The sequence below is a fragment of the Chiloscyllium plagiosum genome, unplaced genomic scaffold (genome assembly GCF_037043375.1).
Source record: "Chiloscyllium plagiosum isolate Xiang-an unplaced genomic scaffold, Cpla_swu_hap1 HiC_scaffold_9, whole genome shotgun sequence".
NCBI classification, from domain to species: domain Eukaryota; kingdom Metazoa; phylum Chordata; class Chondrichthyes; order Orectolobiformes; family Hemiscylliidae; genus Chiloscyllium; species Chiloscyllium plagiosum.
The window spans coordinates 20,785,668-20,798,731 of NW_028270147.1; the positions used below are offsets into that span (position 1 = coordinate 20,785,668).

General features: G+C 45.1%; 1 protein-coding gene across 4 annotated transcripts in view; it reads right to left on the reverse strand.

Moving 5' to 3' along the window:
• glmna (glomulin, FKBP associated protein a) overlaps positions 1-13,064 on the reverse strand; it is an 87,510-nt gene that overhangs the window by 63,296 nt on the left and 11,150 nt on the right. The window contains exon 1 of one of the 4 annotated variants that reach the window (XM_087990454.1): positions 9,648-9,666. The exons of 1 other annotated variant lie outside the window; for it this stretch is intronic. The gene's annotated coding sequence lies outside the window, so the exon portion shown is untranslated. Of the gene's footprint in view, positions 1-5,310; positions 5,634-5,839; positions 5,859-9,647; positions 9,667-13,064 lie in introns of those variants that run through there. 2 more of the 4 variants (XM_087990455.1, XM_087990450.1) reach the window with 2 other exon arrangements.

A 13,064-nucleotide genomic window follows, 5' to 3' on the forward strand; every position in this document is an offset into this window, starting at 1 on the left:
CTATATTATACAGGCATATTTTGAGGCACAGCAGGAGTGCTATTCTGTATTGTTCTTTTATGTACCTGTTTCACAGCTTACATTTAAGGGATTGGGCAAGAAAACTTCCTACCATAGTACTTCTTCATATTAATGAGCAAGACAACAAAAATCAAAGCTTTAGCCTGTAATATTTATTATTTACAGTGGAAAACTCTTTACATATTCAGCTTTGGTTCATTTGTCGCACAGACTGTACCTCCAAACAGTGCAATTCTGCCACAAGTAATTTTCTCTGCCTGTCAATATGAAGACAATCTCCTGCCTTATCACAATTTTCTATTGAATCCCTAACGTGGAAGCAGACCACTCAGTCCATTGAGTCCACACTGATCCTCTGAACAGTATCCCACCCAGATCCAGCAGCCCCTTCACTATCCTTGTAACCCTGCATTTCCCATAGCTAATCTAGCTAATCTACTTAATCTACACATCCCTGTACACAATAGGCAATTTATCTTGGCCAATCCATATCTTTGGACTGTGGGAGGAAACCAGAGCACCCAGATGAAATCCACACAGACACAGGGAGAACATGCAAACTCCACACAGACAGTTGCCAGAGTGTGGAATTGAGGCTGTGAGGCAGCAGTGCGACCATTGAGCTATCGTGAGCCCCACTGCATATGTCTAAGTTTTATATGGTACTCTTCATAAAGGAGAACTTTATTGTATGTTTATGAAGCTACCAGAATTTTCTTCTTTACTGCAACAGTACATCATTGATGATATTTGATTCTGGCTCAATGATTTATATTGGGCTGTACAGTTGCTACAGTTTAGCATTTTTGCTTTTCATAATATAGAAATGAATTGAAAGATTTGCTAGCATCAGGCCATTCTGGATTCATTCCCCAGCTGACTGCAAATCAAATGTGGTCTAAGCGAGTTCTGAGAAGATTTGTAGCTGAGGTTGAGGTTCTAGATGTCATCACTAAACGAAACGAATTAGAGAAAACCTTCAAGACCATAAATAATATCCTTACTGGCATAAAGTTCACAGAAGACGAGTAAAACAACAACAAATTGCCATTCCTAGATGTCACAGTAGAGCAAACAGTCATTGGAGGACTTCAAACCAGCGTCTACAGGAATACACCACATATGGACCAAAGACTGAACTACAGAAGCAATCATGCCCACACCCACAAACGAGGCTGCATTAGAATATTATTACAATGAGCAACCATACATTGCAGCACAGAGGAACTACGAAGAGCAGAGGAAAATCACCTATACAGTGTATTCAAAAAGAACAGGTACCCAATGAATACAGCCCACCAATTTCTCAGCAACAAACCCAAACAAGCAGACAAAACACGCCCAGAAACATAGCCACTCTCCCCTACATCAAAGACATCTCGGAAATGACTGCCAGACTACTCAGACTCCATGGCATCATGGTAGTCCACAAATCCTCCAACACACTAAAACAGTTGCTAATGAACTTGAAAAACCTTATACAGGCAACAAGCAAAAATGAATGACATTTACAAAACACATTGCAAGAACTGTAACAAACGTAACATTGGCCAAACAGGCAAAAAAACAAGCCACGGAGATACATGAATGTCAACTAACCACAAAAAGACATGGCCCACTCTCACTGGCATCCTTACATACAGATGAGGAAGGACACCACTTTGACTGGGACAACACATCCAATCCTAGTACAAGCAAAGCAGAAACACTCACGAGAATACTTAGAAGCATGGCATTCCAACCTGGAGCTCTGTCAACAAGCACATCGACTTGAACCCCATCGATCACTCCGTGAGAAAAATAACAGGAAATGACATCACAAACCCAAAGAAACCTAAACATATCAAGAGAATGTGGGACATAACACTAGTGCTTCACCAGGAGCTCACTGATGTTACCTAGTAGAGTGACAAAATGTCTGAAAACGAAACTTGCAACTCAGTGAGAAAACTTACATCCAAATGTGGTCTAACTCTGATAAAGTTGATTCAAAATACATGTACCTACTTGTCATGTAATGTCATAGAGTCATAGAGAGGTACAGCATGGAAACAGACCCTTCGGTCCAACCCGTCCATGCCAACTAGATATCCCAATCCAATCTAGTCCCACCTGCCAGCACCCAGCCCATATCCCTCCAAACCCTTCCTATTCACATACCCATCCAAATGCCTCTTAAAATGTTGCAATTGTACCAACCTCCACCACATCCTCTGGCAACTCATTCCATACACTTACCACACTCTGCATGAAAAATTTGCTCAAAAGGTCTCTTTTATATCTTTCCCCTCTCACCCTAAACCTATGCCCTCTAGTTCCAGGGAAGACTTTGCCTATTTATCCTATCCATGCCCCTCATAATTTTGTAAACCTCCATAAGGTCACCCCTCAGCCTCAGATGCTCCAGGGAAAACAACCCCAGTCTGTTCAGCCTCTCCCTATAGCTCAGATCCTCCAACCCTGCCAACATCCTTGTAAATCTTTTCTGAACTCTTTCAAGTTTCACAACATCTTTCCGATAGGAAGGAGACCAGAACTGCACACAATATTCCAACAGTGGCCTAACCAATGTCCTATACAACTGCAACATGACCTCCCAACTCCTGTACTCAATACTCTGACCAATAAAGGAAAGCATATCAAACACCTGCTTCACTATCCTATCTACCTGCGACTCTACTTTCAAGGAGCTATGAACCTGCACTCCAAGGTCTCTTTGTTCAGCAACACTCTCGAGGACCTTACCATTAAGTGTATAAGTTCCACTAAGATTTGCTTTCCCAAAACGCAGCACCTCGCATTTAACTCCATCTGCCACTATTCAGTCCATTGGCCCATCTGATCAAGATCCCGTTGTAATCAGAGGTATCCTTCTTCACTGTCCACTATACCTCCAATTTTGGTGTCATCTGCAAACTTACTAACTGTACCTCTTATGCTCGCATCCAAATCATTTATGTAAATGACAAAAAGTAGAGGACCCAGCACTGACCCTTTTGGCATTCCACTGGTCACAGGCCTCCAGTCTGTAAAACAACCCTCTGACTTCTACCTTTGTGCCAGTTCTGTATTCAAATGGCTAGTTCACCCAGTATTCCATGAGATGTAACCTTGCTAACCAGTCTCCCATGGGGAATCTTGTCGAACACCTTACTGTAAGTCCATATAGATCATGTCCACTGCTCTGTCCTCATCAATCCTCTTTGTTACTTCTTCAAAAAACTCAATCTAGTTTGGGAGACATGATCTCCCACGCACAAAGCCATGTTGACTATCTCTAATCCGTCCTTGCCTTTCCAAATACACGTACATCTTGTCTCTCAGATTTCCTCCAACAACTTGCCCACCACCGACATCAGGCTCACTGGTCTATAGTTCCCTGGCTTCGAGGTAGATAGGATAGTGAAGAAGGCATTTGGTATGCTTTCCTGCATTGGTCAGAGTATTGAGTATAGGAGTTGTGTGGTCATGTTGTGGCTGTACAGGATGCTGTTTAGGCCACTGTTGGAATATTGCAAATTCTGGTCTCCTTCCTATCGGAAGGATGTTGTGAAACTTGAAAGAGTTCAGAAAAGATTTAGAAAGATGTTGCCTGGGCTGAAGGATATGAGCAACAGGGAGAAGTTGAAAAGCCTGGTGCTGTTTTCCCTGGAGCGTAAGAGGCAGAGGGGTCACCTTATAGAGGGTTATAAAATCACAAGGGGTATAGGTAGGATAAATAGACAAGGTGTTTTCCCTAGGGTGCAGGAGTCCAGAATAGAGGGCATAGGTTTAGTGTGAGAGGGGAAAGATATAAAAGGGACCCAAGGGGCAACTTTTTCATGTAGAGGGTGGTGCGTGTATGGAATAAGCTGCCAGAGGAAGTGGTGGAGGGTGGTACAATTGCAACATTTAAAAGACATCTGGATGGGTATATGAATAGGAAGGGTTTTGAGGAATAGGGGCCAGATTCTGGCAAGTGGGCCTAGATTAGTTTGGGATATCAGGTCGCATGGACGAGTTGGACCGAAGGGTCTGTTTCCGAGTTGTACATCTCTATGGGTATTGAGGGAGTGCAGCGTAGGTTCACGAGGTCAATTCCTGGAATGGCGGGATTACCTTACACTGAAAGACTGGAGCGACTGGGCTTGTATATCCTTGAGTTTAGAAGACTGAGAGGGGATCTGATTGAGACATATAAGATTATTAAAGGATTGGACACTCTGGAGGCAGGAAACATGTTTCCGCTGATGGATGAGTGCCGAACCAGAGGACACAGCTTAAAATTAAGGGGTAGACCATTTAGGACAGAGATGAGGAGAAACGTCTTCACCCAGAGTGTGGTGGCTGTGTGGAATGCTCTGCCCCAGAGGGCAGTGGAGGCCCAGTCTCTGGATTCATTTAAGAAAGAGTTGGATAGAGCTCTCAAGGATAGTGGAATCAAGGGTTATGGAGATAAGGCAGGAACGGAATACTGATTAAGGATGATCAGCCACGATCATATTGAATGGTGGTGCAGGCTCGAAGGGCAGAATTGCCTACTCCTGCACCTATTGTCTATGACTTTAATTGCTATGTTGGGCAGCACTGTCACTCAGTGGTAGTGCCAGGGACCCGGCTTCAATTCCAAGCTCAAGGAATTGTCTGTGTGGAGTTTACTTTTTTTCCTGTGTTTCAATGTAGACTTGATGGACCAAATGGCCTCTTTCCACACTACTGGGGATTTTATGAATCATTCAAAATGGCAACAACTTGAAGCATTATGCAATTTGATGGACATGTTCAAATCCCTTCACAAATACGATGACCAGCAGAGCAGGGGAAAAAAATCCTGCACTCCAGATCTCATCATTTCAGGAGCACAAGGGGCAAAATGCCAAAAGTCAAGAATTATCTTGCTTGGTTATTTGAAAAACACCTGTGACCCTGAGCAGATTTTATCCTTGAATTGGAGGCCTAAAAATTAAGACTTTCAAATAATTTCTATATTACATACTACAAAGAGTCCAGATTGTAGCAACTGTACAGCCCAATATAAGTAATTGAACCAGAATCAAATATCAATTGAAGTTTAGCCAACTACATCCAATTACACCATTGCAATTTCTGGTACAGTAGCTTCAGATATACAACGAAATGAGTGCCAGAATTATGTAGAGAACTGGACAGGAAGGCACAACTGTGCCATGTCTTGTAAAGGACCCTTTGTTTGAAAGTCTATCTATCATTTTGTTAATTGTACGAGAGAAGTGACTGGGATAAAAAATCTTTTTTTTAAAATTGCTAAATCGTTGGCAATAAAACACCTACACGATAAATACTCGTCAACAGTTGGTTTATACTCCGTAGAACACACTTTCCTTCGCTATAGAGAAGGAGTCATCAGTCCCGAAACGTTAACTTTGATTTCTCTGCACAGATGCTGCCAGACCTGCTGAGTTTTTCCAGCAACTTATTTATGTTCCTTCTCGATCTTGAGGGGAAAGTTGAAATCACTTTGGTGCTGTCACAATCTTGGGTGTGAGATTTTGAACGATAGTGCTCCACACAGGATAGGGGAGAACATAAATCAACACTAGATAGATTTACGATTGCAATAAAATTGCGTTTGACATCAACGAGCAATCTACCTCCCCACCAACCCACCCATCTCAATAAAGATCCATCTTCCACTCCTTATAGCTGAAGATTCAGACGGTAATGTCTGCCATCAGCAAACCTTGCCCCTCCACCCGTGTCCGACCGGCTCAGGCACATGTGCCAGCCGTTGACAGTTGGGTTTAAACGGCATCATTCCATCCCCTCCTCCTCCCCCACCTCGCCCTCGTTTCCCACTTACCTTCACAACGCAGCTGCGCACTACCACCTTCGGCAGGCGCACTTTCAGGACGTAACCTTACGTTGAAAGGGGGAGGGACAATCTTTTAGACCACGTGACAATCCGGGCCCCGCCCCCTCCCCATCTCATCCCCAACTGTCAAAACTCTCAGGTTGTCCACCACGGATTGCTCTGCGCTGGACCAGAACTGGAGAAAAAAATAAGCAGCTTTGTTTTGCGAATGGCAGAATACTAGCTGGAAACCTGATTAAAACAAAAACAGAACAAAAAGGCACTCAGCAGGCCCACGAGGTTCCGTGAACAGAAAGACAACTGAACCAACCAGTATAAATAATGTGGATACAAGAGCAGATAAAAGGGAATGATAAAGGATTGCTCGCGTCCTGGTTCTCCAAGCCTATTCACCAACCAGAAGGCACAAATCAGGAGTGTGACAGAATGCTTTCCATTTGCAGCTCCAACAATACTCAAGAAGCTAAACATTTTTAAAGAGTGCCACTTGATTGGCACCCTATTCATCGCCTTAAACATCTGCTTCCTCCACCATGATGCACAGTAACAGCAAAAATATAAGATTCACTGCAATAACTCACTAAACCTACTGGAACACTTTTCAAAACACTGAGCACTGCCATCTAGAAGAATAAGAGCAACAGGTGCATGGGAAGGTCACCTACAAGTTTTCTTTCAAGTCTCAAATCATCCTGGACAGCACGGTGGCTCGGTGATGAGCACTGCTGCCTCAGAGCACCAGGGACCCGCGTTCAATTCCAGCCTTGGGTGACTGTCTGTATGGAGTTTGTGTCTGTGTGGGTTTACTCTTGGTGCTCCGGTTTCCTCCCACCGTCCAAAGATGTGCAGGTTGGGTGGACTGGCCATGCTAAATCACCTGTAGTGCCCAGGGATGTGTAGGTTAAGTGGATTAGCCATGGGAAATGTGGGGTTACAGGGAAAAGGTGGAGGTGTGAGTATGGATGGGCTGTTCTTCAGAGAATTGGTGTAGGCGTGTTGGGCTGAATGGCCTGTTTCCACACTGTTGAAATTCTAGGATTGTCAGTCAGGCTTATAGTACAGTGCACTTGTGTATACAGGATATATTAATATACAAACCTTGTTCTTTTCAGACAGAAAGAATCTGTACATCCACTGTGCCTACTTCACCTGAACAAAATAGGTAATAGCATTTCACTGGTTCAATTCTCACAGCAATGCCTGGTCAGAGTCAACCTGCTCTGTTTAAAATTTAAATAGGCCCAGCAGTTAATCCTAATGAAGGGCGCATGCCCAAAACATCGATTCTCCTGCTCCTTGGATGCTTCCTGACCTGCTGTGCTTTTCCAGCGTCACTTTTCAACCCTAATCTCCAGCATCTGTAGTCCTCACTTTCTCCCAGCAATCCAATTGTCAATTAATTGTCAATCATCGTTCTCCATGAGTCCACTTGCCAATCAATCAGTATTTTCCTCTCATGCAATAAAAATGTTGCTTTTCCTTGAATTGGTGTTTTTGTAAATTGTACTTGAAGAATATAGTACAAAAACTTTGACAAAATATCATATTTTCAGTAATACCCAATTGTATGTCAGGATTGACATTTTCGAATTAAGATGTAACCCTAATTGAAAATATGCAACTGCTTTCAATTTCTATATAAAATATCAAAATAATTTATGTTTACAACCAAAACCTGTAATGGGGTTGTTGTGAAAAGATTTGGAAGTTGTTACATGAAAGAATGTAAAATTGTAGCAGATTGAGGACTTCCGTCATGATTCGAAGATGTTGTTCATTGTTTGCACTCAAAATTGCAGTGACTGTATTGCAAGAATAAGCAATTTTGCTGTGAAGCACTTTGGGATATCCTGGCATATTATAAGTTTTTTCATCCATATCGCTCATTTATCCATCTAATCTGTAGTAGTTTTACATTGGGCTGTATCAGCTACAAATATAACAAACTAAATTTCTACACTTATTTAAGTCAGCATATTAAAACCTTTTAACATTTCCTCTTGTTTGTAAAATAAGAAATGAAAAATAAACAAATTTAGTACATAGAGTAATCAATTAACATTAGAAGCAACTAAATTACTGCCCTTACAAAATCAATATACATTATCTAATACAGTCATGAACTGTAAAAGATGCCACGTATTTTGTTAACTCCATTATCATCAACTTATTAATAGGAATGTTAAATTAAAGGATAAAGTGAGTTAATAGGTTTATCTGCTTTGCACGCTATGTCTTAGATTATGTCCTAGAAATACATTCAGAATATATAAACTCATTGTAAGCTTCACTTTAACTTGATATTTCTTTGATATGTGGTCTTGAATTGTTTTAGGAAACTAGCCATAGGCTACAAAGCAGTGTACTATCTAGTTCCTCATAATGCTTAGTGCCTTAGGAAAACTCTAGCAGCTACTAGAGTTTTTTCTTATATAAATGAGATTTAATCTTCATACTGTGATTGCTTCTTTTGTTAAAGTAAATTTCGGAAGACACCAGCTTCAGATCCCTGACACTTTATTTCTGAAAACCGCAGGAGATATCTAGAGTGCCACCAAAGGAGTCTGGCAGTCTCCTCTATTCCTGATGAAGGGCTTTTGCCCGAAACGTCGATTTTCCTGCTCCTCAGATGCTGCCTGACCTGCTGTGCTTTTCCAGCACCATTCTGATCTAAACTCTGGTTTCCAGCATCTGCAGTCCTCACTTTTGCCTAGTCTTCTTGTGCAGGCACTCCCTGATGAATCTCTGACCATTACAAGTAAATAGCATTTTTTATATCTAGTTCAAGTATAATTGATACAAATTATAGGGAATCACAGGGCGGAATACAAATCTTGCTAACAATATGTGTTTTTCACACTCACAATAGCTGGAGATCACTGCCTTCCTGTGATAATATTAAACTGTTCACAGAAATTTGTGACTGTACTGTTCTCAATCTCGTGCTAATTGATACAGGGGTAGATAATAGGTTTTAGTATCAGTAGTGTGGTTAGTCTTCACATACTCTTGTTAACTGGCAAGGAAGTATATGAATGGAAAAAGGAGGTAGTTAATGGGATGTCTGATCAGGGCTGACAGTCTTATTCAAAAAGTGACTATCTTCGCTCGGGGCTGGGAGTGAAAAACACACATATGGCTCCAGACTACTTTGGTGGTTGAGGGGCAGCCAGACTCTTGCTGTGATCTCTGGTCTCTGCCGACCACTGGACAGGCGTACAGTCTAATATATAGAGAATCATTCCAATAGGGGACCTCTAACCCTTGAATTCCCACTGCCTCTGCGCACAAGGATAAGCCAGTGAAACAGAACATTTTGCTTTTCAGGGTTCACAACCTTCATCACATTGTTACCAATAAAAAAGTATTTTACTATACTACTTTACCATAGCTACTTTACAATTTTTGTTTGTGAATTAAACTGGCATATGAATTCTTCTTAATGACTGCTTATTTGCAGTTTGACAGCCTGACATGATCCTTTTGTTTCTAAGGAGATTATTGGTAATTCTAATGGAAAGCTAGTGCACATAGGCTTTACTTGAATTTTTTAATGCATATTATTTCAAACAAACATTTTTTCTTGCCTAAAACCTGAACATTTTTTGATGTCAGTTAAATATCAGTCATGCATATAACATTTCCTATGTATCTCTTTTGACTCCAGCTTCAGTGCTTTTAAATAAGTTGAATGCTTTCAAGATACCCACAATAGATATTGTGTCTTGAGAAAAAATATCTCAACAGTCATGTAATGGCAATAAATTACAAACATATCTTGCTATTTTTTACTCACCTCATCACTTGGCTTTGAGTTGGAGTTGGTTTTAACTCTGACTGAATCTGAATAACAATGTCCTGACAACACAGCTCACTGAACTGCTTATCTCTCATCTAATCCTTTGATTGGCTATCTCTTCTCCACATTCTTACTACTGCAGCAGCTTCCCAACTGGACGGCTGATTGAGATTTCATTTATGGAAGGGTAATGATTTATAATAATTTCTCTGTTTTCCCAATTGGTTTCCTAAGCTGCACAATATTCTTGGAACATCTGTGTCTGTTTGAAACCAGATTCTAAAAGGTGTTCAAAACAAAAGACAATGGTGTTTCTCCTCTTTGATTTCCCTTCCTGTGAAAACTCAACTTCACTTCTGGCCTATTCCCAACGCTCTCGGTCAGATCCTTCTCGGCCTTTTGGCTAAGATCAAGTGTCTGTTCTTATCAGGACAGGGGTCGAGTTGCGAGTCATCAGAGCTAGTGGAGATCATCGCTGGATCGTGATTGGACGTTGGAGGATCGTTTGGTTGTGCTGACCTGCTATTGGTGGATCTTCATGCTGGCTTCGGCCTAACGCCAATTCAGGGACCAGCCAACCTCCGAGCTATGGCCTCAACAGCTGCGCGCAGCCCTGGGCAGGGGGTTCGAAACACCGTCCGGGTGTCTGTGAAGAAGGTGGAGGAGCGGACACCAGTCGATCGGACGGTGTTCGTCAAGAAGGTGTTGTTCGAGTGCTGTGGATTCGCCGCAGCAGACGTGTACTGCCTGCAGGATTTCCCTGGGGCAGGCTACTTCGATGTCACCTTCAGGAGCGTGAAGCAATGTGAGCAGCTCCTGAAGGTCTTCAAGGAGAAGGAAGGGGAGCCGCTGTTCTCCATCTTGTCGGCGGTCCCCTTGTGTGTGCTTCCTGCACAGAGGAGCAGGGTTGTTACTATCCACATGTACAACCCCTACGTGCCAGCAACTGATGTCCTGACGTTCCTGGGAAGATATGTGCAGGTCGAGGGTCAAAGCACCGACGTGGTTGACCCTTTCGGGATCTGGACCAGCAAACGACAGGTCAAGGTAACCCTGAGGGTGGACGCCAGCGGGAATATCCTCCACCCACCCTCCAGCTTTGCTATCGGAGGGAGCAGAGGGTACCTGATTTATGCAGGGCAGCCGAAAGAGTGCCGAACCTGTGGGAGGTCAGGCCACATGGCGGCGGACTGCAAGGTCACGATCTGTCGCAATTGCAAGAAGGAGGGCCACCCGACCAAAGACTGCAAGGAGGAAAAGAACTGCAATCTGTGCGGGGAGGCGGGCCACGTGTACAGGGCCTGCCCAAGACGAGGGGCCGCCACCTACGCGCAGATGGCCGGAGGCGGGCCACAAAAGGACAGCAAGGCACCGCAAACCGGCAAGGGAATGGTGTCAGGAGGCACGCGACAGGAAGGACAGGCCGGAGCAGAGCAGATGACAGCTACTGGAGAGGTACAGCTGCCGAGCGAAGCTCCGACAGGACAGGAGGAGGAGGCGGAGAAGGGAAAGAAGGAGGCAGAGGAATGGACCGTGGTGAAAAACAGGAAGAGGAAAACCCACCCGGTCACCAAGACCTCCCAGAAAAAGGGGAAAAGGCAGCTGCAGGTGGAAGATACGGACAGTTCTTCGGAGAGTGAGGACGGAAGAAAGGAGGGTCGTCACCAAAAGAAGAGGCAGAGCGCTGCGAGGAGAAAGGAGAGCAGCAACTGCCAACCAAGGGACGAGCCTCCTGAGGAAATGGGAAACCACCACCCCCCACCAGGGGAAAGCCAGGAGGGCCCCACCGCCACACAGCTCCAGGTGACTGGGAGCAGCGACCCTCTGACAGCCCCGCTGTCAGATATAGAAACAGACAGCGTGGACCCTGGTCTCGGCCCGATGACACCGGAGCGGGCAAATGGGCCGAGTGAGGAACTGGACAGCTACCTCAGCCCAGCGAGGGTCCAGCAGTTTGCGTACTGCACGGGGATGCAGACAGCTACCCCAGAGGGGCAGGACCAGCAGCAATCGGACATGGGTAACCTTACAACCTGTTAACAAAATGGGGTTTAAAATTGCAACCATCAATGTGCGCAGCATAAAATCTGCTGCGCGATGTGTTTCAACTCTGGCCTTCCTGGCCAACGTGAAAGCTGATGTCCTGTTTCTGCAGGAGTGTGGGATACCGCACCTCAGCAGTTACAGGAGATGGTCGAGCTTGTGGGCCCATGGGCCGTCAGTGTGGTCGGGGGGCAACGATAACCGCTCCTCGGGCCTGGGTATTCTGTTACGGGGAGGCAACTTCACCATCTCCGAGGTTAAGGAGGTGGTGGGCGGGCGCCTCCTCGTTGCTGATGTTACATACAGAAACGCTCCCGTGAGACTAATTAATGTGTACGCCCCAGCGGGTAAGAGTGAACGGTTGGCCGTCCTGCAGCAGCTTCCACTGTTGCTGGCTACGTCCAGGCCGGTCATTCTGGCCGGAGACTTCAACTGTATCATCGATGCAGATGGACGATCCGGCGGGGGGGACAGTAAACTGGACGCCACGTCCAGAGCCCTGATGGACACGGTCAAAGACGCCAAGCTGCACGACGTCTTCAGCACCCCTGCAGACGGAGCGCAGCGTAGATATACATGGTCACGGGCAGACGGGTCTATCCGCTCAAGGATAGATTACCTGTTTGTGTCCCGAACGTTCTCGGTCAGATCCACCGACGTCAAGCCGGTGTTCTTCTCTGACCACTGCCTCCTGCTGGCCGACTGTCACCTACAGGACGAGCAGCGGGCTGGCAAGGGAACGTGGAAACTGAACACCAAGCTGTTGACCCCGGGAAACATTGAGGAGCTCAAGAGAGATTACGCAGGTTGGAGAACCGTGAAGTCCCTCTTTGAGTCTCCAGCAGACTGGTGGGAAACAGTAAAAGGGAACATCAAGAGGTTCTTCATCCTCAAAGGTGTTCAGGAGGCGAGAGAGAGACGGGGAAAACTGTCCCAGCTCCAGGAAAGTATGCAGAACCTGCTCCTGCTGCAGACGTTGGGGGTCGATGTCACGGAGGACCTCAAGGAGGTGAAGGGCCAGCAAGCCTCGCTCTTTGCCTCGGAGGCCTCCAAGATAATCTTCCGGTCCAGGGTCCGCTCGGTGGAGCAGGACGAGATGTGCTCACGTTTCTTCTTCCAGAAGGTGCACAAAGAGAGCTCCGTGCTCAGCAGCCTGAAGGAAGAAGATGGCTCGGTAACGTCATCTCAGGCTGACATCATGAGGATCAGCAAATCCTTCTATGCCAGTCTGTATGACTCGAAGCCAACCGCCAGCGCGGCCTCACAGTCGTTCCTGTCCTCTATCACGGAGGTCCTAGACGACGGAACACGAGAGAGGCTGGACCAGCCGCTATCTCTGGATGAGCTGACCAAGGCCCTCGAGTCCTTCGA